This window comes from Lycium barbarum, chromosome 1, assembly GCF_019175385.1.
Source record: "Lycium barbarum isolate Lr01 chromosome 1, ASM1917538v2, whole genome shotgun sequence".
In the NCBI taxonomy this organism is placed as follows: domain Eukaryota; kingdom Viridiplantae; phylum Streptophyta; class Magnoliopsida; order Solanales; family Solanaceae; genus Lycium; species Lycium barbarum.
Genome location: NC_083337.1, coordinates 75,931,678 through 75,958,532, shown reverse-complemented (window position 1 = coordinate 75,958,532; position 26,855 = coordinate 75,931,678). Strand labels below are relative to the sequence as shown.

At 32.7% G+C, this 26,855-nt stretch overlaps 2 long non-coding RNA genes across 6 annotated transcripts; both read right to left on the bottom strand.

The window, feature by feature from the left end:
- Positions 1-3,867: 3,867 nt before the first annotated feature.
- Positions 3,868-12,055, bottom strand: LOC132635986 (uncharacterized). Of its 5 annotated transcripts, none has more exons than XR_009580891.1 (6): positions 11,996-12,055; positions 11,193-11,247; positions 10,846-10,905; positions 9,391-9,458; positions 7,539-7,640; positions 3,868-4,419 (listed from the first exon to the last, which is right to left on the bottom strand). It is a non-coding gene; the product is annotated as an uncharacterized LOC132635986 (long non-coding RNA). The 5 variants fall into 5 exon arrangements; XR_009580894.1 differs by lacking the exon at positions 11,996-12,055 and adding an exon at positions 7,817-7,907 and having other exon boundaries at positions 11,193-11,918; XR_009580893.1 differs by lacking the exon at positions 11,996-12,055 and having other exon boundaries at positions 9,391-10,653; positions 11,193-11,918.
- LOC132636000 (uncharacterized) lies at positions 4,572-7,271 on the bottom strand. The gene is made up of 3 exons (XR_009580899.1): positions 6,833-7,271; positions 5,788-5,911; positions 4,572-5,068 (listed from the first exon to the last, which is right to left on the bottom strand). It is a non-coding gene; the product is annotated as an uncharacterized LOC132636000 (long non-coding RNA).
- Positions 12,056-26,855: the final 14,800 nt, after the last annotated feature.

Genomic DNA, 26,855 nt, shown 5'->3' with positions numbered 1-26,855 from the left:
TGACAATGAATCCATCATTATTGACTTAATGAGATACTTTGGAAATTACATGAATATTGTTTGATTTTTTAATAGGGGTGAACTTTTTTTTTTGTACATTATTAATTTGCACTATTTTTTATGCATATATATATATATATATATATATATATATATAATTATGGGGCCCACAAATTTTTTTTGCACCTTTTTTCTTTTACATTGTTTATTTTTTTAATATGAGATTCACTTTTTTTTTTTAATATATTACTTGAACATAGTATCCCATATTGACAAAATCAAGTAATATATTAAAAACAAAAATCCCATATTAAAAAAACAAACAATGTCAAAAAAAAGGTGCAAAAAAAATCTGTGGGCCCCATAATTATATATATATATATTTAATATGGGGTGTACTTTTTTTTTTGATATTATTAATTTACACTATTTTATGTATATATATATATTAGATTATGGGGCCCACAATTTTTTTTGCACTTTTTTTTGACATTTGTTTTTTTAATATGGGATTCACTTTTTTTTTTTTTAAATATATTGCTTGATTTTGTCAATATGAGATACTATGTTCAAAACACGATTAATATAACATTGTAGTTTGTGCTCCGTATTTAAAACTTTATTATATTAGTGTTTGCTACGAATATGAACATGGCAATGAATCCATCATTATTGACTTAATGAGATACTTTGGAAATTACATGAATATTGTTTGATTTTTTAATAGGGGTGCAATTTTTTTTTTTTTTGACATTATTAATTTGCACTATATTTTTAATATTAGTTGTTTTTTAATATATATGGGGCCCACAATTTTTTTTTAAATATTAGTTGTTGTTTCTAATATTAAGAAGAGGGGCCCACAATTTATGGGGTGCACTTTTTTTTTTACATTATTAATTTGCACTATCTTTATGCATATATATATATATATATATATATATATATATATATATATATATATATATTAGAATTATGGGCCCACAATTTTTTTTTTGCACTTTTTTTTAACATTGTTTATTTTTTAATATGGGATGGTGCACTTTTTTTTTGGACATTATTAATTTACACTATCTTTATGCGTATATATATATATATATATATATTAGAATTATGGGGCCCACAATTTTTTTTTTGCACTTTTTTTTTTGACATTGTTTGTTTTTTAATATGGGATTCACTTTTTTTTTATATATATATATTGCTTGATTTTGTCAATATGGGATACTATGTTCAAAACACGATTAATATAACATTGTAGAGTGTGCTCCGTATTTAAAACTTTATTATATTAGCGTTTGCTATGAATACGCACGTGGCAATGAATCCATCATTATTGACTTAATGAGATACTTTGGAAATTACATGAATATTGTTTGATTTTTTAATAGGAGGTGCACTTTTTTTTTTACATTATTAATTTGCACTATTTTTTTTAATATTAGTTCTTATTTAATATATATGGAGCCCACAATTTTTTTTAAATATATATGAGACTCATAATTTTTTTTTAATATTAATTATTATTTTTTTACTATTAAGAAGAGGGGCCCACAATTTATTTTGTTGTTGTTTCTACTATTAAGAAGAGGGGCCCACCGGACGACGAAAGTGAGCCTCAACTGCCTCTTCTTAATGGTAAAAGAAAAATAATTCCGTATTATTTTTGCTGAAAAAAAAAATTCGGGTCGTTTTGAGTTAGTTTAGTGGATAAAAAATTATTTGAGGATACAATAATTTTGAAGGGCTGAGATGATGCCACGTGGCAGCCGTTAGACATAAGGGTATAATTGACCCCATAGTATAACTGTAAGGGTATAATTGGCCCTAAAGTATAACGAAGGGTATGGATGAACTATTTTTCAAAGTTCAGGGGTAATTTTGGCGCTTTTCCGTATGATCAATAGCAAACGCAAAAAGAACAACATAATCTGCTCCAATTCTTTATTTATCTGGACTGGTGAGATCTATTCTTGGAATTGGCGAAAGCATGTGTAATCTGCTCCAATTCTATGATTATCTGGCTTATTATAATTCATGTTTCATCCATTAACTGCAACTGCAATTGATTTTCACATGCAAAATCTCATTTCTATCTGTTTTATGGAACAATAGTTTAAAACTGCTAGCAAAAAAACCATCTATTGGATATCTATTCCTAAACCCTGAACCATACCGGGACAACAACAGAAAAAAATCATTTATTTCACTACAAACACACAACAACAACAACAACAACAACAACAAGATGGATTTTATCCAAGCTTTTCCTAAACACTTAACCAAACCAAAACAACAAGCATCTACTTCCAAGACAACAGCCAAATCGTCTACTACAGACACACAATCATACAAGTTAAACAAAATACACCAAATGTATGTGCAATAATTGTTTATCCTTTCTTTTCGTAAACCATACCATAACAGGACAACACCAACACCAACACCAACACCAACACTAACACCAACACCAACACCAACAACAATATTTCACTACAAATACACTAAATAGAGGTTTTTAAAGCAAGCAACCTCAGCAACTGTCTGCAACTGTCAAACAAGTGCTGAAGTTGTAGCAACTTACTCATCTGTTCGAAAAAGTCAACAATATTGCAAGCCATTTTTTCGAAATCTTAAGGAGAACAAGAACAAAAACATCACAAAAAACCATAATTTGAGAACAATGTACGCTATTTACAAACGCAAAAACCCCAACAAGTCAAACAAATACCCTAAATAAGGGTTTCTCGAACAAGGAACAACAAAATAAACAACATTGAAGACAAACCCATGTTCTTCTTCTTCTTTTTCTACAACCAAAATCATCAATTTCTACCAAATAACTTTTGGAACAAGTGAAACAAAAACTTGGTGGCAAATTCAGTCCCAAATTGATTAGAGACAACCAGCATTCAAACCGCGGAATTTTTTACGAGCACATTGGGATTTGATCCGTTTTTATTCAATCCGTTTTCAAGCTGAACCCTTAACCTGAGGCGAGTTCAACTGAATCCAATTGTCCATGAATTCACTGACTCTAAATCTTGATTTTCCTCGCGCTTTCAACCAATCTTGACTCAACACCAAGAAGAGGAAGTATGAAGATACATCAAATCTTGCTGTGTCTATGCCAAAAAATAAGCATGATGATACATCTTCGAATAATATAGAATCTTGAACGTTGCTCTTTGATCATAGTATAACAAGAAGAAACCTTATGTTTCTTATTATTCCCACAACCTTATTTTTTATCCAACTTTTGCCTCTGATCTTTTTGTCTCCATGAAACTGCCCTTTTGTTTTCTTCACATGCAAAAGTTGAAACACATTGACCCGTGATGATCTATAGATGTCCCAAAAACACCAGAAAGGCAAAAAATTAAACCCTTTTTATGAATGAAATCTCTCAAACTTTCTTTGTATGTGTACTTATTATACACCTTTAAATTAATCGAATTAAAATTGAAAATATCAACTGATGCTTAAATATTGATATTGTTTTATCTCAAAGAGAGGAGAATAGTTTCTTTTTAAACAAGTCTTCTCTTTTAAAAAATATTAATAAATTTGCCGATTTTGTATTCGTAGCAAACATTAATATAATAAAGTTTTAGATACGGAGCATAAACTACAATATTATATATACATATATATATATTATCACTATTCAAAGACAACTACATACACATAAATGCACTATAATCTAAAGTGTTAGGTCCGTGCTGCCGTCTAGATAATTGCTGCTCGTGCTGCGCACGGCCCAACATGAGGAACGACTTCAGAGTTGATATGCTACTGTGTCACTCCCTCTAAAGTCTAGAAATGCCCATATATTTCATCCTACTCAAACAAATTGAATACAAATAGTTGTTGTGCGTAAATAGGATATGTACATACGGAGTGTACATAGTTGCTGACTATTTATGCTACATAGAAATTTCTTGAAAGAACAAAACTTTTTTTTAATAGTACAACTTCAAAGCCAAAAGATTAAATGCCATAAAAAGACATGACATGAGACAACACACGAAATTCATCATTTGATTTTGCCTGCTAATGTTTTTCATCGTCATCCTTACATGAGAAATTCCTGATAGCCTCCATGCTCCACATTAAATATTGACATAATAGTAGAAATCTCCTAATGAAATCAAAAGAGTAATACTGTCCTGCAATAGTCCTGCATAGATTTGAGTTTGAGGCACATAAAGTCATATACACAAGGCCATTGTGTGCAACAATGTAAGGCTCGAACCTGCCACTGTTTTCTTCTCTATAAAAGGCATGAAGAAGGATATATCATCGCCCCTGTGATGACTGGCTGCCGAGCTCATAACCTTGTATTATAAATATGTATAAGGTTTGTTGAGTGTGATCCAATGCTTCACCATGTCACGTCTCTGCATATGTTGCGAAGTCCTGCTTACAATATGTAGCACCCCCTTTGGGAGGACACTATTACGAACAAAAGCGAATTTTACACTTACACCGTTTAGAAGGAACTTATGCCAAAAGATATTCACAAATATATTTAATAGCGGAAAAAGGCCCATGCGAAAAAATTTGGAAGTTCGACATTTTTTTTATTTTTTTTTTGTGCGCTCCAAAAATTTTCTTAGATGAAATAAAATAGCAGAGTATCATTTTAAAATGGTAATTCCCTTCTCAAATAGTCAACACATTTAAGAAACTTTGTTTTGAAATTTTATTTCCAAATCAACACCATTACGGGTCCATAAGATGCACAAAACTCAAACTAGTGATTTTCACAAAACTATTATCATCCTTTGTACATAATTACAAGACAAAATACAAATTCAGTATATGGCATGACTTGGGTTAAAAACACACCCTAAAATAGCAAAACCAGTCATCAAGTTTAAGTTACAAGCACATGGTCTTGTTTTCCACAAGCCTTCAAAATTTCATACGTAAGTGCCACATATGTATCATGTACAAGTCCCCAAAAATTTACAAAATCTAGATGCATATGCAGATGTGATCTTCACAAGGGCTCCCATAAAGTCTACTCCAAATGGCCATCTTCATACCTCATCTCGCGCATTACCTACGATAGAAAACAACTATCGCTAAGCATGAAGCTTAGTGGTGTATAAACTTTGGGCTTGGAGCCATTAAATTCTCCAATTCCCTTGTTCGCCGTAGGTGGCTCAATAAGGTAACAATAAGCCCAAGTGAACAAGTATATCAAAGTATCGAATACAAACCTTGAAGAGTTTCAAAATATCAATACTAATATTCTAAGGCTCAAGTATTAAGAAAGCTTATAATTCAATTCAAGAGAATTTGTCAAATAACCACTTTCGCCCAATATGTACGTCATGCCATCACACTACGCACAATCAATATCAAGACGGGCCGAAGCCCCGAAATCAAGAAGGACCGAAGCCCATATCAGAAAGGGGTCGTCACCCAATATCAAGAGAATCAAGAACCATGTTGAAAGTGGCTTTCCACTCGTACTCGAAAATGGACGAAAATCCATCGTCAAGACGAAATGTAAATCCAAAGTCAAGATGGGCAAGATCCGAATCGAGGGGCATGCCAATATCGATGACTAGTCACCATAACAAGAAGGACAAAGTCCCAACAAGAATGCAAAATGATCAAGCAATTCGTACAAGTGGGCGATTTAGCAAAAGTCTTGCAATACTTGAGACAATAACCATATAATAATATAAGATGAAGAGTAAAGAAATAAATCATCAAGATACTTCAAAATTCCAGAAAAATAAAGATATTTTAAGTTCAAGTTTATACACAAACCTTGGCGTTTTACCACACAACAAGTTCTACCACAACTCGAGGAGTTCAAATCATCTACGCCATAGACCAATCAAAGTCCACTTCGTCAAATAATTCCTCTTAGCTTGTACAAGAGCATATATACCTTAAATACACAAATAAATATCTACTTAAGTTCAAAAGTCCCAGCACATCACAACTAAACACGAAATCAACGAAAATCAGCCCAAACTATCAAAACAGAAATTCTGGACAGCGCTACCGTCTTGTATTGTTGCTCAGTTTCGAAGGGGTAAATGGAAAAACTGGACTTTGTGTCCTCAATGAAAGTTGTAGATATATGTCTTAGGGTCTCATATAAATTCGAATCACCCCTACAACAATTTTGTACAAAAAGATATGCTCAAAATACTAACAGCAGTCCATGTAGAATGTTCAAAACAGAAATCTGGACAGCACCTCCCCCTGCACTTCATCACCCCTTTTCGGGTAGCTAAAGGCAAAACTGGGTTTTACAGCCTTGATGAAAGTTTTAGGTCTATGAAATAGCTTTCCAGAACATCTTGAAGCACTCAAAACGGAGCTGTATACAAGGAGTTATGCTAAAAATTCTAACAGCAGTCCCAATCCAAAAACGGGTTTGCAAAACAAAATTCTGGGCAGCAACTCCCTTGATATTCCAGCCCACAAAACAATTCAAAACAACCACCAACCAGTCCCAAAATATTATCATAAAATAGCCACACAAAAATCATATCAAACAGCCCCAAAATATTATCACAAAACAGCCATAAAAATCATACAAAACAACCTAGCATACGCTTTGTATACGATATTTTCATACACTTTATTCTCCCAATTTCGAAAACAGCAACTTATCAACAACATCAACAATCATTGTACATCATAACTCAACCAATTCCACCCATTTAAATCCAACAAAACAGCCCCCAATCCATAAATTGCAATAAGGCAACAAACGAGTTTATAATGTCATTTTCTCCGTTCTAATCCGTTAAAACTCCAAATAAACACTTTAATAACATAAAATAAATCTTATACATACCTTAGCAGTAGCTCAACCACGAAAATATCCTTCCCCAAGGTCAATATTTAGCTTAAAATGACGATGACAACTCGTACTACACTTTTCTCTTCACGAGCTTTGGGATTCGGAGCTCCGATTTTGATCAAATCTTGGTTTTTTTCTCTCTACTCTCTTCTCTCTCTTTCTCTAGGAGGTTCTGGAAAATCTTGGTCTGTAAATGAAGAAGGGAGCTGAAAATATCCCTTAATGGGCTAAGGGGTTGGGCCTGACCCGACTTGGAATCGGGTTGGGCCGAATTTTGCTGTCCAGCTTGACCTTTCTGCATTAAAACGTCCATAACTCTTTATCCAGATGTCACCTATAAGCCCATAATATATGGTTGGAAAGGTATTTCAATTATCTACAACTTTCATTTTATGAGTTTTCCCAAATTCTCAAATTCGGATGGGGTTACGACCTCCCGAAGTCAGGTCACCCGAAACATAACTAAAAAAAATATTTTTTTTTTCTTCTAAAAATTTGAGGTGTTACTTTCAAAAAAGAAAATTTTGGGGTGTTACACAATAAGGTAGATGAGTTCATATTAAAGTTACAACAATTTCAAGCAAGATTTCCCTCGCCTCTCCATTTATATAAAACATGAACAGATCCTGATCACCTCATTGGTAGGTGATGAACACCAGATTGAGAAATCAAATTACTAAGTTATAGAATAAGAATATACCTGTCTGCAATTGTCTTTCCTAGAAACCATCTTCAAAATTCGAGGTTCTCAACTCTTAGTGCAGTTTCAACAACATAATTCTTTAGTCATTGTTGTATTTCCCTGCAATTGAATAATTCATTATAGCCTGTAGAACTCCCTGTTAAATAATTCATAAAGGGTTGTACAATGACTATAAAATTTCACAACCCACAATGACTAACTTGTCAACTCTAAGAAGCTGATAACACAAGAATTGATTATGAAAATATTACAAAGCAAAGAAGGAAAAGACCAACCTTTCTCTTCTCACTGGCCTAAGGATTTTATGATGCATTTTTCATCATTACTAAAGTGTATTCTCTGAAATAGGCCGTTGTATTCTCCTCTCTTAATTTTCAATCAACAGAGAGAAAATATTAAATTCATCTGTACAGCCTCAAAAGTATTCATGTGTAAACTAAACAAATCAGTAAATCAACAGCTTACGCCCATCGAACAGTAAGGGATCATAATCCCAATACTTTTTTGGTTGAATCGAATAGATGTATGTGTAGAATCCTTTAAGAAAGTTAACAAAAGAGATGGAATATGTGTCCACTGTAAAAATCTCAGTCCATATCAAAACAGAGCTTAGACTGGAAAAGAAATCAATACAATGTAACATTGTTAAGTCACGTGTTGCTGTAAAAATAAAGTACATTATGATGTTTCTTTACGTAGAATGCGTGCAAAACAAATGCTAGCAAAATGTACAAACGGAAAACATTGCGAGTTACCAAATATATGGACGCACTTCTGCATGTATGTCTTTTTTGAAGGGAAAAACTCTCCTATTGTAGGGTTTTAACATTCAAAAATCTTCGTAAGAAGGAATTAGGGAAAGAAATGAAAAGTACATTTTCTTAAACACCTGTAAATTGACTTACAAAGAAGTCATTTTATCTTAGCGCATAAGTCTTGTAAAACATGTAAAAGAATGTACTCAGTTCATATTGTCTTCGTCCAGGACAGCATTTTCAGTATCATTTTAATCAGTTGGGAATTCCTCAATCTAGTCCAATTATTGAATTCTCAAGTTAAGTTACACATTCAAACAAAATAAAAAAGAACGAAGGAAATTAGATCAAGAAAGGTCAGCTAATTGTAAGATGGGAAAAAATAGCCCTTGTCTCACTATTAGCAGACAACCTTATTAATTATCAAGTTCCCACATCCGTAACTGGTAAGTAGTTAACACTAAGTAAGTCATCAGTATCTCTGACTGTCTCAAACCAGAAAATCGGCAATAAAACTAACTTCAAGTTGCTGTTGGTTTCATTAAAACATTAAGCTCCATTACCTTACATAAATAAAGTAATGAAATTTACAACTCCTATTCCTCACTGTAACTTCAATCTATTCACACAAATTCATCAGATAAGAAATCAAATAGTTAAAGAGGCACAATGAAATATTAGCCCGGACGATAACTGGATCAAGTTGTCTGGTAATGTTCCTAAAAGTACCACATAACTAAGCATTGTTATATACTTCAACCACATTAGTTCCAACTGGAGGATCCTGAAGGCAACATAAAAAAGTAATATTTTTGGAGTACAATTACAATACTATTGATGATACATATAGAAATATTTTTGTTAACAGAAGACCAAGCAGCAGTTGAGATGACTGTTTTTAATTAAGATGATGGAAAGTAAGCAGAAGATCCAAATGAGCCATTTATAATATTTACCAAAAAATGTAGTATTATCACCTTGAGAACCTTTAACTACACTGCACATAACTTCCTTTTCTTCTTTGTAGCTAAGATGATTCAAAGGATATCATCAACAGTTGGAAAGCTAAAGAAAATATACTATCGGGCACTTACTCAGTTCTGCTACTTGCATTTATCCCTCAATCTGACTGCTCCTCAAACTGCACCGTTACTTTTGTTTCCTAATTAATGATTCCAAGTCAGAGAAAGCTATCATCAGTAAATAAGTAAGAAATTGCATATCATTGGTATTATATAAGCATATGGATTTAGCACATATATAACTGACACAACAATTCAGTAACTAAAATAAGTTACGACACCCTTACCCATTACTATTTACTATACAGTGTGAACCATAATAGCAACATGCACTTTCATTTACTTGGCATATTGATTGAGAAAATTAGCTTCACAGGAAACCGCTGGGGCAAGAATCATAACATTAAAATATCGCATATTTCTTCTGAGCGAGAAGGACTTATTCCTGATGCTGCAGTCAAGTTAAACGATACAAAAACTTTTTAATTTCTTTTAGCAACATAGGTTGCTATCCAATTAAACCCACAATCCAATGATCAAACTCACAATAAGCTTCAAGGGGCAGAATACTGCTCATACCAAAATCAACAAACTAAATCAAGTCAACTATGCTGCCAAAATTCAGGGAGAAAAACACAAAAATACATCTTGGCCAAAAGGAGAGGAGGAATAGGTTCATGTAGTTAGTGATGATAACTTTAATGCTTCAAAGAGCTCAAAATTGCATCTCAGACCAACAATGACCCTGTTTTTACTGTATTAAAGAATAAAAAGAAAATAGATCCAGCAAACACCTAGGTGCATAGTCCACTTCGTGCATACTTTCAGGTATTTTTCTTTGATTTTCCATAAGACCGTTCAATTTTTCACTAATTAATTGATGACAAAGACAAAGCGCATCAAAGAGACATGATGCATGTGAAAATCTTATAAAATTACTCACATGTGACTAAAAAATCTAGCAAGAAATTATATGCAAGAAATTATATCCAAAAGAATTAAACACCAACTCATATACACTAAATTTTGGTTCATTTACTTGTCCTTCTTAATTAGGCCTATTTCATGTGTTTTATGTAACGCCTACCAATATTGTAATTCTAGGAGGCGTGAAGTGAGCTCCTTCTTCTCTTTTTTCTTGTCCTTCTTCTTAAATACTTTCAAGAAAAAAAAAATTGCCGTCTTATTGAGTGTCGAAATCAGAAATTTAAGTAAGGAAATTTAAAAATATCACACCTAGGTATAAATTTTTACAAAGGAGATTCAATAGCTAGTGCAGGAGGTAAGGCAATCCTTCATACTTCTTGGCGAATCTCATTTAATTTAAAACTAAATCTGCTCCAAGGGAAAATAAAAAAGCAAAATATTGTTCACTTTGGCATTGCAGAATCTTACATCTCCTACTAATACATGAAAGTGACTTTACATTCAGATATTCAAGACATTTTTAGAGAGCAGAGGACACTTGTGGTTAACTATTATAAATCCATCTTTCGGAAACATAAAAGTAAGCAAATAAGAACTTACCTTTAGCATTCCAGTTCTATTGTCACATACTATATCTCTGTGTTATCCATCCCTATTTAACTGTCAATACAAACAAAACAAACATAAGCAATCCGACTTGTAGAAATGCTAACATGTAAGCATAATAGTTGTAGAAAAAGCAAATCTAAGAGCTGTCCAAACTAAAAGGAATGAAGTTAATGCACTTTTTCACACTTGCAATGGATAAGAACTGGATAATTCTCATTATAAAAGAAAAAAAAGGATAATTTTTGACATCTATAGACATTAAGAAAAGAAAGTATGCATCCATTCACCAGGATTATTGACCTAGAAGCATGACAGAGAGAATGTTAGAGACTGCTTACCTGTTAGACATTTCAAAGCCACTGGTATAGCACAAATGGACATAGTTGATGTCTCCTGAAAAGGAAACTTTTTTTTTCAATCAATAATATTAAATCCAGAGAATAGACAACAAAGGTATACTCCAAACAAATTGTTCTTCAGACTCTTCCACTTATTTTTTTTTCCCATTATATTTTCCATTAAAGTTGTTTCCGCCCTCACCCCCCACCCTCCCCATATTCAAATCCACCTAGTTCAGTTGCTACTTTTGTGTCTCCTTTGACTGAACAAAAGTGTTCATTTTTTTGTTGTCTTCTCCAATGTCATTCAAGGTTAGTGTCAGGAGGGAACCAGACTACTTTTCGTTTTCAGCACATGACTGAATATACACCTTTCCAGATGTTGGTTGATAATTGCGTGCAAATGATTCTTTCACTTGGATTCTGAACATTTGAACATCTTGCATTGATAGGAACTCTTTTCAGGATAAGAAATTCACTTGTTTTGCGAGTTCAGTCATGTAAAAATAAAAAAATATAAGTTGTTTAACTTTACCAACAACACAACTATTTGATGTGGTTACATGAAACTTATTTAAAGCTGTAATTTGTATCTTAACTACAGTTAAATTTGTGAATCTCCTCTGCAATAAGGAATCATCATATTCTTTTTTAAAAATTTCTCTATCACATTGCCTCTTGTCACTCCCTACAACAATATCTCAGAAAATAAACCTGAAGATTTTTAGTTTTAGAGAATCAGGAAGCACATATAGTATATTGATACTCCTATTAACAAATTGAAAAGCCAAAGAATTACATACCTTCCTCCTCACCATTCTTGAAGAATTTTCCTTCAAACATTCAGTTTCTTCTATTTTACCCAAATATTATCCCCAAAAAAACTAAGCAAAATACAGAATAAATAGTGTGCTAACCTTCTCAAATTAGCATACTATGTAGAGTATATGATTTATATTGAGAAAATTAGAGTAAAACAATCCCACATCTCCGCCTAAAGAACTCATGACAACAATAATCAAGAGAAGAGTACAAAAAATTTGAAGAATAGTCTAAAATGAATATTAACTTTAAAATTGAGCTCAAAGTTTTGCCCTAAACTCTTTCTCCTTCAAGCCTAACTCTCCAACTCAAAAATACTCAAACAGTGTTCTCGAGAAAAGAATGAAATTTGAGCAAAAATTGTAGAGGACGTAGCAATGGATCTTTTTTAGATCTGACTTGTATGTGGCGTCTCTTTGCTGCGCACGGGCCCAACACTTTACATTATAATGCATTTATGTGTATGTAGTTGTCTTTGAATATATATATATATATATAATTGTAGTTTGTGCTCCGTATCTAAAATTTTATTATATTAATGTTTGTTACGAATACAAAATCGGCAAATTTATTAATATTTTTTAAAAGAGAAGACTTGTTTAAAAGGAAACTATTTTCCTCTCTTTGAGATAAAACAATAGCAATATTTAAGCATCAGTTGATACTTTCAATTTTAATTCGATTAATTTAAAGGTGTAAAATACTTATTATTTTTTATCTCATTTTACTTGTCATGTTGTCTTTTGCATGATTTTTTAAGAAAACGCCGATTAGAATTATAATTTGAGTAATTTACCTTAGTCATTATTTGATCTCCATTTGATATATTTTTTTTACGACATTAATCTCTTTTCACATTTATTAGAGTAGGAATAAAAATAAAAAAGTAATTAAATTCTATGTTATTTTAAAGTATAAATATTTTAAGCATATTTATTTTACCGAACATAACAAATAAATGACATAGCGGAATAACAAATATAACAGTTTAATATCTAGATTAGATCTCAGGCTAATATATAAAAAAAAAAACTGTATGGTTTGACTACTTAACTTTTTGAAGAAAAATAATTTTATTTGCTCCCACTAATGGATTGATACGCACGTGGCAATGAATCTGCCATTATTGACTTAATGAGATACTTTGGAAATTACATGACTATTGTTTGATTTTTTAATATGGAGTGCGCTTTTTTTTTTTACATTATTAATTTGCACTATTTTTATGCATATATATATATATATATACACACACACACTATGTTCAAAACACGATTAATATAACATTGTAGTTTGTACTCCGTATCTAAAACTTTAGTATATTAGTGTTAACTACAAATACAAAGTCTGCACTTTTTTTTCACATTATTTTTTTTAATATGGTGTTCACTTTTTTTTTTTGATATTGTTTGCTTTTATTAATATGACGTTCACCTTTTTTTTTTACAGTGAGTTTGGAGATGGTGGGTCCCAATTTTTTTTTTTATATTGCTTGATGTTGTTTAGTATAAGTTCCAACCTTTATGGGATGCACCTTTTTTTTGGGACATTATTAGTTTGTACTATTTTATGCATATAATATATATACATATACTATATTCAAAATACGATTAATATAATATTGTAGTTTGTGCTCCGTATCTAAAACTTTATCATATTAGTGTTTGCTATGAATACAAAGCCAACACTTTTTTTTAACATTATATTTTTTTAATATGGGGTTCACTTTTTTTTTTTTTTTTTTTTTTTTTGATATTGCTTGATTTTGATAATATAGGGTTCACTTTTTTTTTCCCATGAGTTTGGAGATGATGAGTTCCACTTTTTTTTTCCTTTTTTTTATTGCTCGGTGTTATTTAGTATGGAACCCACTCCTTTTTTTTAAGGGACAACGGACGACGAAGCATGGGTCTAAACCCATGCTTTATATAGTTTTTTTTTAATTTTATTTTTTATAGGGTCTTTGACATATATATACATCTTAAGGAGAAATATTTACGAAACGTGACGATAGTTTTATATTTACAAAACATAACATTACAAATCCTATACAAAACATGCTTTATTTTTTTAAAATTTTTTATTTTTAAAATTTTTTTTTTTTAATTTTTTTTTTTATTTTTTTTTAAATTATTTTTTTTAAAAACAAATTAATATTTTTTTTTTCGCTCACAAACTTATGTATGAAAGTTTTATGAAATGTGTATATCTCGCTCAAGACTTAAAAAGTTTGCTAAAAATTTAGTGTATGAAAACGGTATGAAAAATGTATGAAATGTGTATATCTCGTTCAAGGCTTAAAAATTCGCTCAAAATTGTGTGTATAAAAACAATATGAAATTTGTATCTTGCTCATGTCTTAAAATTTCGCTCACATTACCGTATATAAAATTCATGTTAGATTTATGTAAAATTAATACAACTACAATTACATTGTATACAACTTTGATACAATATTCAAGACTTAAAATAATCGCTCAAACTTTTATGTATGAAATGTGTATATCTTGCTCAAGGCTTAAAAAGTTCGCTCAAATTTTATGTATTAAGAACGTATGAAATGTGTATATCTTGATCAAGGCTTGAACATTACGCTCAAAATTTTATGCATGAGAATAGTATGAAATGTGTATATCTCCCTCAAGACTTAGAATTTCATTCACATTTTTTGTATATAAAGTTCATATTAGGTTTCTGGAAAATTAATATAACTACAATAACATTGTAACAATTTTCATACAATATTCAAGGCTTAAAGTTTTCGCTCAAAATTTTGTATATGAAAATTATATTAAAAATTTCGCCCACACATACATATTTCATACATTTTTCATACAACTTTCATACACAGAAATTTGAGGTAATTTTGTAAGCCTTTGAGAAAAAAAAAATTTAAAAAAATATATATTTTTTTAAAAAATATTTTTTTTATAAAAAATATATATTTTTTCTGGAAAAAAAATAAAAAACAAAAAATATATGAAAATTCGTCATGTTGCGTAATATATCATTATGTTTTGTAAATAAGGAAAACTATCGTTACGTTTCGTAAATATTTCTCCTTAACATGTATATATACGCAGTTTTCTCTTTTTTATATTGCTTGGTGTTGTTTAGTATGGAGCCTACCCTTTTGAACATTATTAGTTTGCATTATTTTTATGCATATAATATATATATATATATATATATATATATACACACATGGAATACTATGTTCAAAACACGATTAATATAACATTGTAGTTTGTGTTCCGTATTTAAAATTTTATTATATTAGTGTTTGCTACGAAAACGCACGTGACAATGAATCTATCATTATTGACTTAATGAGATACTTTGAAAATTACATAAATATTGTTTGATTTTTTAATTTGGGGGCATTTTTTTTTAACATTATTAATTTGTACTATTTTTTTAATATTAATTATTGTTTAATACATGTGGGGCTCATAACGTTTTTTGAAAAAAATTTGGAACGGATATATATACACCTTAAAATTATGTGGCCCACATTTTTTTTATATTAGTTGTTTTGTTTAATAATAGTTATTTTGTTTAATATATATGAGTGGGGAATTAAACATGAGTGGGGCCTACAATTTAATATAAAAAAACGGACGACAAAAGTGCCATAAACTGGCTCTTCTAAAGAGTACAAATAAAAATATATATATTTAGCGACTGTTAAAGCATTATTTAGTAGGTAATAAATTGTGCAAGTTAAGCGCCGTACTATATTTGAGGATTTCACGGCACCCATGAGAAGTCAAACATCCCAAATCTGTCTTTCAGTACACTGGTTGCCAACTTGCAATCAACATGCCTTTCCTCGTATTACACAAGTACTCCCTCCGTCCCAATAAGTGTCACATAGCTAAAAAAAAAAAAAAATACATATTAAGAAATTAATAATACTAAATAAAATTTATTAAATTATTCCTATATAATAAAATTAAATAATTTTTTCTTTTTTATTAGAGCATGCACAAATAGTGATCGTTTTGACATTGAGAATCTAACAATAACAAATTACTATGTGATTTTTTCAATCATCATTTAAATATTGCTTTAACTTGTCATTTTTTGTCTAAGGGTAAAATTGAAAAAAACTAGCCAATTTATGTCTTGATTTCCTAAGATAACACTTATTATGAGATAATATTTTGGACTAAAGTGACACTTAATATTGAACAGAGGGAGTAATAATAAGTTTAAATATAAAATTGTTTTTCAAGACCCCAACAACTCATTTTCTGTTAGACCTATGAAAGAGAGATTCCCATTACTAGCAAGCTCACGTCAGATTCTCTATGTCACCTTCTACACGTCAATATAGAAAAATTTTAATATGTGCCTCACACAACTGATATTAGTTGTGTGAGGCTTCATTTTATGATACAAAAAAGTCAGCCAAAAATTTGTGGACCCATAAATGTAACATGTGGGTTCATTTTTTGTCTCACAAAATGGAGCCTCACACAACAAATGTCAGTTGTGTGAGGCACATAGTAAAACTTTTCGTCAATGTGAACTAGCTACAACATTTATACAACACTTAATAGATTCGAGTGCCGATATGGGGTATCATATTTAGTCGATGGAAAATTTCAAATCTTTCATTGTCAGATCAATTCAGACTGAGAATATTTTGAGTAAAAACATAAATCTTGAAAATGGAAAATATGAGAAAGAATCGTCAAGTAAGCGCAAGTTTTATATTAATAAGATTAGGGCTGCTTATCGGGCGGATTGGGCGGATAACTACGCTTAACGGTTCGGCTTAACGGTTATCGGCTTTTAAAATTACTAATCCGCTAGCCAACCGATAAGATATCGGTTGGTTCGGTATCGGGTTAGCAATTATCGGACGGTTATCGGGCGGTGTATCGGTTAAATTACGTAATTGCTATTTTTTTTTTTTTGCCTTGAAAGACAAACATTTTATTCATAATTTAACAACTAGGAAGTCAATTAAGCCCCATAGCCACAGGGCAGGACTTAACAGTTAAGAATTCACAAGTTTAATCTCAACCCTTCCGATGGTGATCACTTCACCACCTTTCTCTGGAACCACAATTATTGCAATAGTAACTTCCAACACAAAATAATAATAATAATAATAATAATAATAATAATAATAATTTATGGTTAATGGATAATAATAATAATAATAATTTATGGTTAATGGAAGAGTTTACCGAAGATAATTACTGATGGTTCAGACTTTTCACTTTAGTTCTTTAGCTTTAGATTTTAGTGTTTTAGGTTTACAATACATATTTTATATGTTTAGGGGTAAAAATATAAATATGATAAATTCTTAACGGGTTAACGGTTTGCCCAATAAGAAAATTATGTAATCCGCCCCCGCACCGATAAGCCGTTAACTACAAAATTTTAATCCATTCCCCAACCGCTAATCCGATAGCCCACTACTAATAAGCCAATAAGTCAATTTTACGGTTGGGTTATCGGTGGCGGTTCGGTTTTGAACAACCCTAAATAAGATGATGTGAGTTTCACAAATAATAACCGATTCCAAGTTCGGATAAAAGAGAAAAAATTGCAGTAGGTTGAATGACGACATAAGGAGCCAGTGTCTTGTTTTAATGAATCTTTTTGACGGTGATACAAGGAATCATATAGCCGTATTAGTAGGCGTTTGGACATGCGATTTCATCTCATGAGATGAAATCTCAAATCATCCAAAAAGTTATGATTTGGGATTTCAAATCATGATTTCAAATTTTCCGAATGTAAAAGTTGACCCATAAGTTTACATTCTGTAAAAAAAGATCCATAAGTTGGTAGATATATTTACCAATCATGTTTACCAGCCATTTATATAAAAAATTAAAAGATCTACAAGTTGGTAATATATTTATAACAAAGTTACTCTTACCAATCGTGTTGGAGGATTATATTAAAAAGTAGTTACATTACAACTCATGTTCAATTTTCCATTTTATTGAACTAAAATTTGATCAATTAATGTTGTATTTTTTAGAAATGCCTTCTAGTAGCGTATTAATTTTGTTATGAAATATGACTTGCTTGGTAAGATTGTATAAGAATTGAAAAAGTTTTGATGGTTTTCACAATTTGTGGGGTTTTTATGTCTATAAGAAAAATACAACTTAAGAAATCCAAATTACATGTCTAAATATGATTTCATCTCGTGATTTCAAACCATGTCCAAACGACTCCTTAGAATTTAATCGGCTGTTTTCTTATTTTTGTACTCGTTGCAATAAATTCAAATGGAAAGGCAGATTGGGGATGGTTGGGACAAGACACTATAGTATCATTAATTTTATTCATAGTAGCAAAAGAATTTAATGGTACAAAGGAAGCCGCGAAAAGCCATTGCATGTACATCTATGACAAGAGTACTAATTAATCAATACTAAGTAATTAAGCCATACCACGTACATCGATTAGAGGTTAAATGAAAACACCCACCAATCCACCATTCAGTACTTGCAATCAGAGTTGAAAATTCAAATGGAAAGGGCAGATTGGGGATCCAAGTACCACAATACCAAGTACTACAAGATTGCAAAAATAATGTTCAAAAGTGGTGTAAACAAAATCACCATTTTTATTACTATTGTTTTCAAGGAAAATAGAGAAGAGCTGGCGCTGTGAAGAATAGGGCAGGCAAAAGCATACAGGCGTACTCCATCAGGTAAATCATTTTTCAAAATGGCTCACTTCTTCCAAAAAATTTCTTGAAAAAATTAATGAAGAATCTCATTTTGAACATCCAAAGGTTCTGGACTGTTTCATTTTTCTTAGATACAGGCAGGACTCAGGACTCTATTTTAACTTGATAATGCATAATGTTAAATAGCCATCTTATTTTTTTCACTCAAAGGTGTTCATTAAGGATTCAATAGAGGTGTGGGAATATTTCCCTGTATTTTTAAGATTACAGGAACACGGCATCAGCTTTAAAAGGAAAGCTTTGCCTCCTTATTAAATTTCTTAATCTCTTCATTCACATCCCATTAACATATAACGACTGTTATTAATCATATAAAACAATCTTCTCCAATAAAAGACCGACTTCCCAGCGTATTAACTTTTATCAGAAAGAATGCAGCTGCATGGTGACATCCCAAATAAATCTGTCATGGAACCTACTGAAGAGATCCTTTTTACAGAAAGCAGCAAACCATTTGTTGGATAAATAAAGCTTCATAAAATTTGTGGCATTTACAAAAAGATGCCATTTGCTGGTTGATGGAGTAATAGGAGAGATAGCCCTTTTATATGTAGCCCTATCTCCACAACATCATCATGAGATTCCTACTAAGAAAGCTTGATGTTAGAAAATCATAACGGGGCAAGAATAACGAATTGTGTACCTTTCAATTGCAGCGGAAGTTGTTGATCTTACCACCAAAGAAATTGCCCAAGGTCGACTTGGTCTCACTAGGAAACCAAATTCTATTCACAAACTAAATGCCTTTCTTTGTTGTGTTCTTATGAAAAAGAGGGAAAATTGAGAACAACCGTGCCTTTTTATCCAGAAGAGAGAAATTACAGGAGTTACAAAAACTCCTCCCATAAACCCACGTTGATAGGGTAGAAGTTACCTTTTAGTGTGGTAACTCCTTTTTTTTTTTTTTTTTTTTTTTTTAAATTCTCATAAATTCTTGCATGTTTAATTCTCCTAACCGGGTCGGGTCTGTCCACATGGGCGACCCACGACCTAAGCCCAATATCCAACATCTCCCACTTCGCACATGGTGGACTAGACTCATACTAGTACCATGCTAATAGCACACAACACACATAATTCATACAGACAAATAGTTCGTGCGACCTGCGAGCATCAAGAGCTAATACCTATTAAGGTATTACAAGAATTCCATGTAGGAATTCAATTACATGCGAAAAGAATCCACTATCGATTATAAGGATCATATTACTCGCAACACCCCAGACATCAACTGCTACTGTAGTAGCTAGTTGTCCGATCCCTCATCCTCGAAAGAGGTGAACTCGAGTTCATGTTTAACTTTATATCCACAATTACACTTGACACCGTATGGCAAGTGCAATGGCCGGCCTATGAATAGAAGTTAAATTAATAATTTTAATTGTCTTCCCTTTCTACTCGAATCTATTTGTTTCAAATCAACTGCTTTCCTAGACATGCATTGCATTGCCGAATCACTCATGGCTATTAGTAACATGCTAAAGTAGCAACACTGATTGAAACTTCAAGAAACAGTCAAAGGTCAAAGGGTATTCCATTGAAAAGTTAATGTAACTTTTCGGGTCTCACACAATGAAGAAGCAGGAATCCATTCTCCATTAACCCATTGGTCGCTTAGCACACGTGGTATGAAACACGTGCTACGGTGTTCTCACCTTATATTGGCGCGTGTGTCTCTTTCTTTTACTCATTCAACACCGTACAAATCTTGATCTAGACATCTCCAAAATGTCTAACCCGAGTTTCTCTCTTCAATGATCCTCAAATCCATCTTCTTAGAGAAACTCATATCTGGCTTACAAAACAAGTCATAACATGGTGGTGGAACTTATCTCTTCACGTTACTCAACGTAAGAGGCGATTGCTCGTGTGAGAGAGCCAATCTCACGACTTGTTCGACACACTTCATCAATAAAATTACATCATCACATGCATATACGATATGAACACAAATTTAAGAGTCAAATGTTGATGAAAATATTTTAACAACCAAGTCATTTTACAATACAAAAATATAATCATATCCTACGCAAACCTAGAGCCATAATATGTTTCTCAAATAGGTCTCTAGATATCGCCTTTGTAAAAGGATCAGCTATCATTTCTCGCGTAGGTATGTATTGTAAAGTTACTTCTCCACTTGCTACCGTGTCTCTTACAAAGTTATACTTGATGTCAATGTGTTTGGTTTTGCTGTGCTACTGAGGATCCTTTGTGTATGCAATAGCCGCTTGACTATCACAATGTAAAATCATTGATCCTTGAGAATTCTTTGCTACGTCCAAATGCTCAAAGAATCTTTTTAACCAAACAACTTCTTGTACTGCAGATGCACAAGCCACAAACTCAGCTTCCATAGTTGAAAGAGTCGTGCAAGTTTGTTTCTTACTTTTCCATGAAATAGCACCACCATTAAGTAACAAAGCATAACCGGATGTCGATTTTCTATCGTTCCGGTCACCACCCCAATCAACATCTGTGTATCCTCTCAAGTGTAAATCATTTCCACTATAACATAGTGAATAATCAACAGTTCCTTTCAAGTATCGGAAGATCCTCTTCACAACTTTCCAATGATCTCTTCCAGGATTGGACTGATACCTGCTAACCAGACCTACGGCATAACAAATGTCCGGACGAGTACACATCATAACGTACATCAAGCTTCCGACAGCACTAGAATATGGAACTCGAGACAAGTCTTCCTTTTCTTTTTCAGTCTCTGGACACATTTCAAGGCTTAAAGTTTCACCTCTTTCTATTGGAGTATCCATGGGTTTACAACTATTCATTCGGAAGCGTTCCAAAATTTTCCTTACATAAGTTTCTTGAGATAGACTCAAAACCTTCTTGGAACGATCTCTTTGGATCTTAACACCCAATATATAGTCTGCTTCACCCATGTCTTTCATATCGAATGACTTTGAAAGCCATGACTTGATAGTTTTCACATACTCCAAATTATTTCCGGCTAATAAAATATCATCCACGTAAAGGGAAAGAATTACAAACATTCCATTGGACTTCTTCACATAGATGCAATGGTCTTCATCGATCATGGGGAAATCATATGAAATCACCTCTTTGTGAAATCTCAAATACCACTGCCTTGAAGATTGCTTCAGGCCATAAATAGATCTTTTTAATTTGCAAACTTTCTTTTCTTGGCCTTTAACGATGAAACCTATAGGTTGTTCCATGTAGATTTCCTCGTTTAATTCTTCCTTGAGAAAAGCTGTCTTCACGTCCATTTGGTGTAACTCTAGATCCAAACGTGCAACAATAGCCAAAAGTTACCGAATTGAGGTAAACTTCACAACTGGTGAAAAGGTTTCCTCATAATCTATTCCAGCTTGTTGGGTAAAACCTTTTGCGACCAATCGTGCCTTGTATCTTTCTATTGACCCATCCGCTTTACGTTTAACCTTGAGAACCCATTTGTTCCCAATGGTTCTACGCCCAGAAGGAAGGTCAACCAGATCCCAAACTTTGTTGGTTCTCATGGACTCTAATTCTTCTTTCATTGCTTTCATCCATTCGTCTTTTCCAGGACTTGCCAAAGCTTCAGTCACAGAATTAGGCTCATCCAATTCTGTGGGAGACACCAGGAAAACGTAATCTTCAATCTCATAAGATCGTTTAGGTATACTTTTTCTGGTACTCTTACGTTGTTGAAATTCAGATTCCTCTAAAGGATTTTGGGATTCAAAACTCCTACTTGGACCAGGAACCGATCCTTGATCTATTTGACTATTAAATATGTCCGAAGACATTGTTTGATCATCTGAATTTAACATTTCGTAAAGAGGCTCTCCTTCTTTTATTTCGCCCTTTTTGGGAAAATCATTTTCTAAAAAAGTGATATCTCGTGATTCAATTTCAGTTATACTTCCATCTTCTAATTCACCAATGAACACATACCCTTTGGAGTGTTCTGAGTATCTTATGAAGATACATTTCTTCCCTTTTGGACTCAGTTTTCCAAACTTACCAAAACGATCCTTTACATATGCAGTACAACCCCAAGGTCGTAGATCATTCAAGTTCGGTTTATGACCAGTCCATAGCTCATAGGGAGTGGAAGTAACTGATTTAGAAGGGACTTTATTTAGCATGTAGGCTGCAGTCAATAATGCATCTCCCCAGAAGGAGATAGGTAAATTTTCCTGCGCCATCATAGATCTTGTCATGTCCAATAATGTTCTATTCCTCCTTTCTGCTACACCATTATGTTGAGGTGTGTAAGGAGTAGTTAATTGTCTCGTAATGCCTTTTTCATTACATAATTCTTCAAACTGTTTTGATAAATATTCACGGCCTCTATCGGTTCTTAAAGTCTTTATACTTTTATCTAATTGATTCTCAACTTCATTCATATTCTAAAGCATTCAAGTGCTTCAGATTTATGAGAAATCAAATAGACATAACCTAAGCGCGTGAAATTATCAATAAATGTAATGAAATACAAAGCACCAGACCTTGCCCTCACATTCATTGGACCACAGATATCAGATTGGATTAATTGCAACGGGGAATCTGCTCTCTTAGCCTTCCCAAATGGTTTACGCATAATCTTTCCGGCAAGACAATTTTCACAAGTTGGCATTTCAATTTTGGAGAAAGGACCTAAATGCCCTTCCATTGCCAATCTATTCATCCGGTCTTGCCTTATGTGACCTAATCTTGCATGCCATGTAATAGCATCAACATCACTATTACTAGAATAACATGTCATTACACAACGGTCAACATAATAGTCATAAGTTGAAGGATTACAATCTAAAACAATAAAACCATCATAACGAAGTCCAAAACCATAAAAAACATTGTCTTGAGTAATTCTAACACCATTGCGACTAAAAATCGAAACCTAGATCTAGAAGAACAGACACAAATACTAAGTTACGTCGGATCTCTGGAGCATATAGGACGTCATGCAACATCAAAGTTCGGCCACCACGCAAGTCCATTTTGCAAGTGCCTATCTCTTTGACTTCAAGCTTTGCATTATTTCCTACATATATCCACCTTGATCCAGGTGAGACTCGACGAAACTCCACAAACGCTTCTCGATCACGACTCACATGGTCAGTGGCCCCTGAGTCTACAATCCACACAAGATAAGATCAGTTAGTAAAACAGTGCTAGAAACATATGTAGCTCTTAGAGATGCATTTTGAAATGCTACCTTTTTCGGCTCAGGACACTCATGAGCAAAATGCCCTTGAACATGGCAGTTGTAGAATTTCATCTTACTCTTGCCTTTCTTCTTGAAAAACCGTTTTCCTTTCTTGGGATTTGGCTTGTTCCTTTTCTTGGAAGGTCCTTCTCCGGTCTCCTTAGCCTTTCCGTCATTTTTCCAATTCTTCTTGCGCTTGAAGCCAGAAGACTTTGTGCCACTTGATTCTGCCACATAGGCATTAGATACAGTTTTGGCAGCACCAAGACGCTCGTCTTCAAGCTCGACATGACGGGCAACATCAGAAAAAGTTTTGATGCTATCATTATGGGTTAAGTTAACCTTCAAGTGTTCCCAACTATTGGGAAGAGACCGGATCACTGCCTGAACCTGCTGCTCATCAGAGAGAACATGACCATCACTTTTGAGTTGAGCAATCATGTTAGACATCACCCTAAGGTGTTGCTTGACATTGTGATCATGACGCTTCTTGTAAGTGTCAAATTTGATAGTCAGCTGTCTAAGGCGGGTCACAGTGGTACCCCTATAAGTCTCTCGTAAGTGTGCCCACATAGAATGAGCAGTAGGGTATTCTTCACATTCGTGAATGAGATCATCAACGACAGAACTTATAATAATTCCACGTGCAGTAGAATCTTTCTTTTTCCACGCATTGTAAGTTTCCAGATCTCTTCTGTGCTGAGCAGTGTTACCCTCTTCTGGGTGAACCAAAACATGGTTAATACCTTCCAGAGCATCTTGCTCTTCTAGTACATACCACATTTTACGACTCCAGATGTCGTAATTCTCGCCATTCAGTTTTTCACCTTTGTTTAAGTCAGCAATGGTACTCTTAGATGCCATATCTGTTGATTGAGACAATTAAGCAAGTTCTTATTCATCAATACTTACTTTAATAAATTTATGCATGTGATATTCACACTCAAGCAATTAATTTCCATAAATGAATTCACATTTAGTATAAAATCGAAAGGTCACAAAGTTTCCAATCATTGTCTACAGTCTAAATGTTTAATCAAAAATGGAAAAAATAAATCTTAGCGTAAATTTTATTTAATAACTTTCAATTATGTTCAACCCATTTAAAATAAATAAATAAACGGGATATAAAAGAAAGTTAAACAACATAACCATATATTGAAAAAGAAATTCACAATGCAAATTACAAGTTCATAATCTCCCACTCCAATTCAAGTTCTTGAACATACACCTCAAAAGGTTGACTTGGAAAGAAATCGTGATAAATATTAACTAAAATACCACTCCAAGGCTCTCAGAGGGAATCTACTAAAATTGCTAAAGCTTCCCAATCCGAGATTTCAATAAAATTAGCCAGTTCTTCTCGTTGCAACCGAAAAAGTTCAATATGTTCAGGTGCTGAAGTATTAGGAGACATCTTAAAAGCTTTAAACTCTTTGAATTTCTTCTCTCCTTCCCTTCGTATAGCCTTTTGATCCCTTAGTAGATTTTGTCGCCCTCGGAACATTATTCCTTATGACTTCACGTCCACGGAAATGTGTCCCACGACGACGTACTCTTCTACATTGTCTCCTTGCTCGATTTCGAGAACTCCCACTTGGAGTACTTCGAGCTTGTACCTGTCCAGCCATGTCTGAAATGGGAACAATGAAACAATAAGAATGGACATACCATTCAATATGACAACACATGCCACATTACTCGTAGAAGACAAAAAATACGTCAAGGATCATATACCAATATAATGGCATGGCTATTAGGAGGTTAAAAAAAATACCTTTTATTTTATTTTACTTAACATAATTTCAACACTTCATTACTCTCTCGTTTTAAATCCGTTTTTAATGGTTAATATATCAACGGAAAGCTTGTAATGAGTAGATTATGAAAAAATATATCACACATTGTAATTCATAATATGTAATTTCCAGAAATTAAATTTTAGAAGCAGTTTTTCATAAAAAACTGTCATAATTTTCAGCATTAACTTCAAAAAATCATAGCTTACTCGTTTCAAATCCGTTTTTAATGAGTAATATATCAACGAAAAGCCTATAACGAGTAGATTCTGAAAACATATACCATAAATTGTAATTCATAATAAGAAATTTCCAGAAATTAAATTTCAGAAGCAGTTTTTTTTTATTTTTTATTTATTTTAAAACTGTCACAATGTATGATGCACAGAAGTTAATTTTCAGAACGTTGGCTAAGTTCATACTCATTGTTCATAGTAAAAGAAATTGGCAAGAATTTCATTTAATAAATAATCATCTAATAAGAGAATCTTCTGTTTCATTCACATGGCAACATAAAAAAAAAAAAAAAACACCACGTAAAAACAACATTAGAAGAACACTTACCAAAACAAATAGATTGTAAGCCAACGTGGCTTCATGGCTTCATAAAGTTTGCTTCTCTGGCAATCTTTCTTTTTTTTTAAAAATATATGAAACCATCTTTCTTTTCCCATAATAATTCCAATGTACCATCAGAAGTAAGACAAATATATCCGTTTTCTTAAATCTGTAGTAATTATAATTCTATTCATTGTCAAAGGCCTATCACAAAATATGCTCTAAATTCTCAGATAACAAGAGTTCATATTAGACACGCTTCACCTAAGAGTTTGCTTTAGAGCAATACAAAAAAAATCATAAGTAATTCTGTTCCACGCAGTCATGGTATCAACTATAAACACACAGTTCTTTTATTAATCAATTCTTTTTGAAATTGAAGGGACCGAAAAAAAAATACCAATCTTTGCGAACAAGAAGAAAATATAATGCAGCGTGTTTCATTCTTCTTCACATATTCCATCTAGTATTTTCTTAGACACAGACTAGGGACCAAAAAATCGTGGCTCTGATGCCATTGTTAGAAAATCATAACGGGGCAAGAATAATGAATTGTGTACCTTTCAATTGCAGCG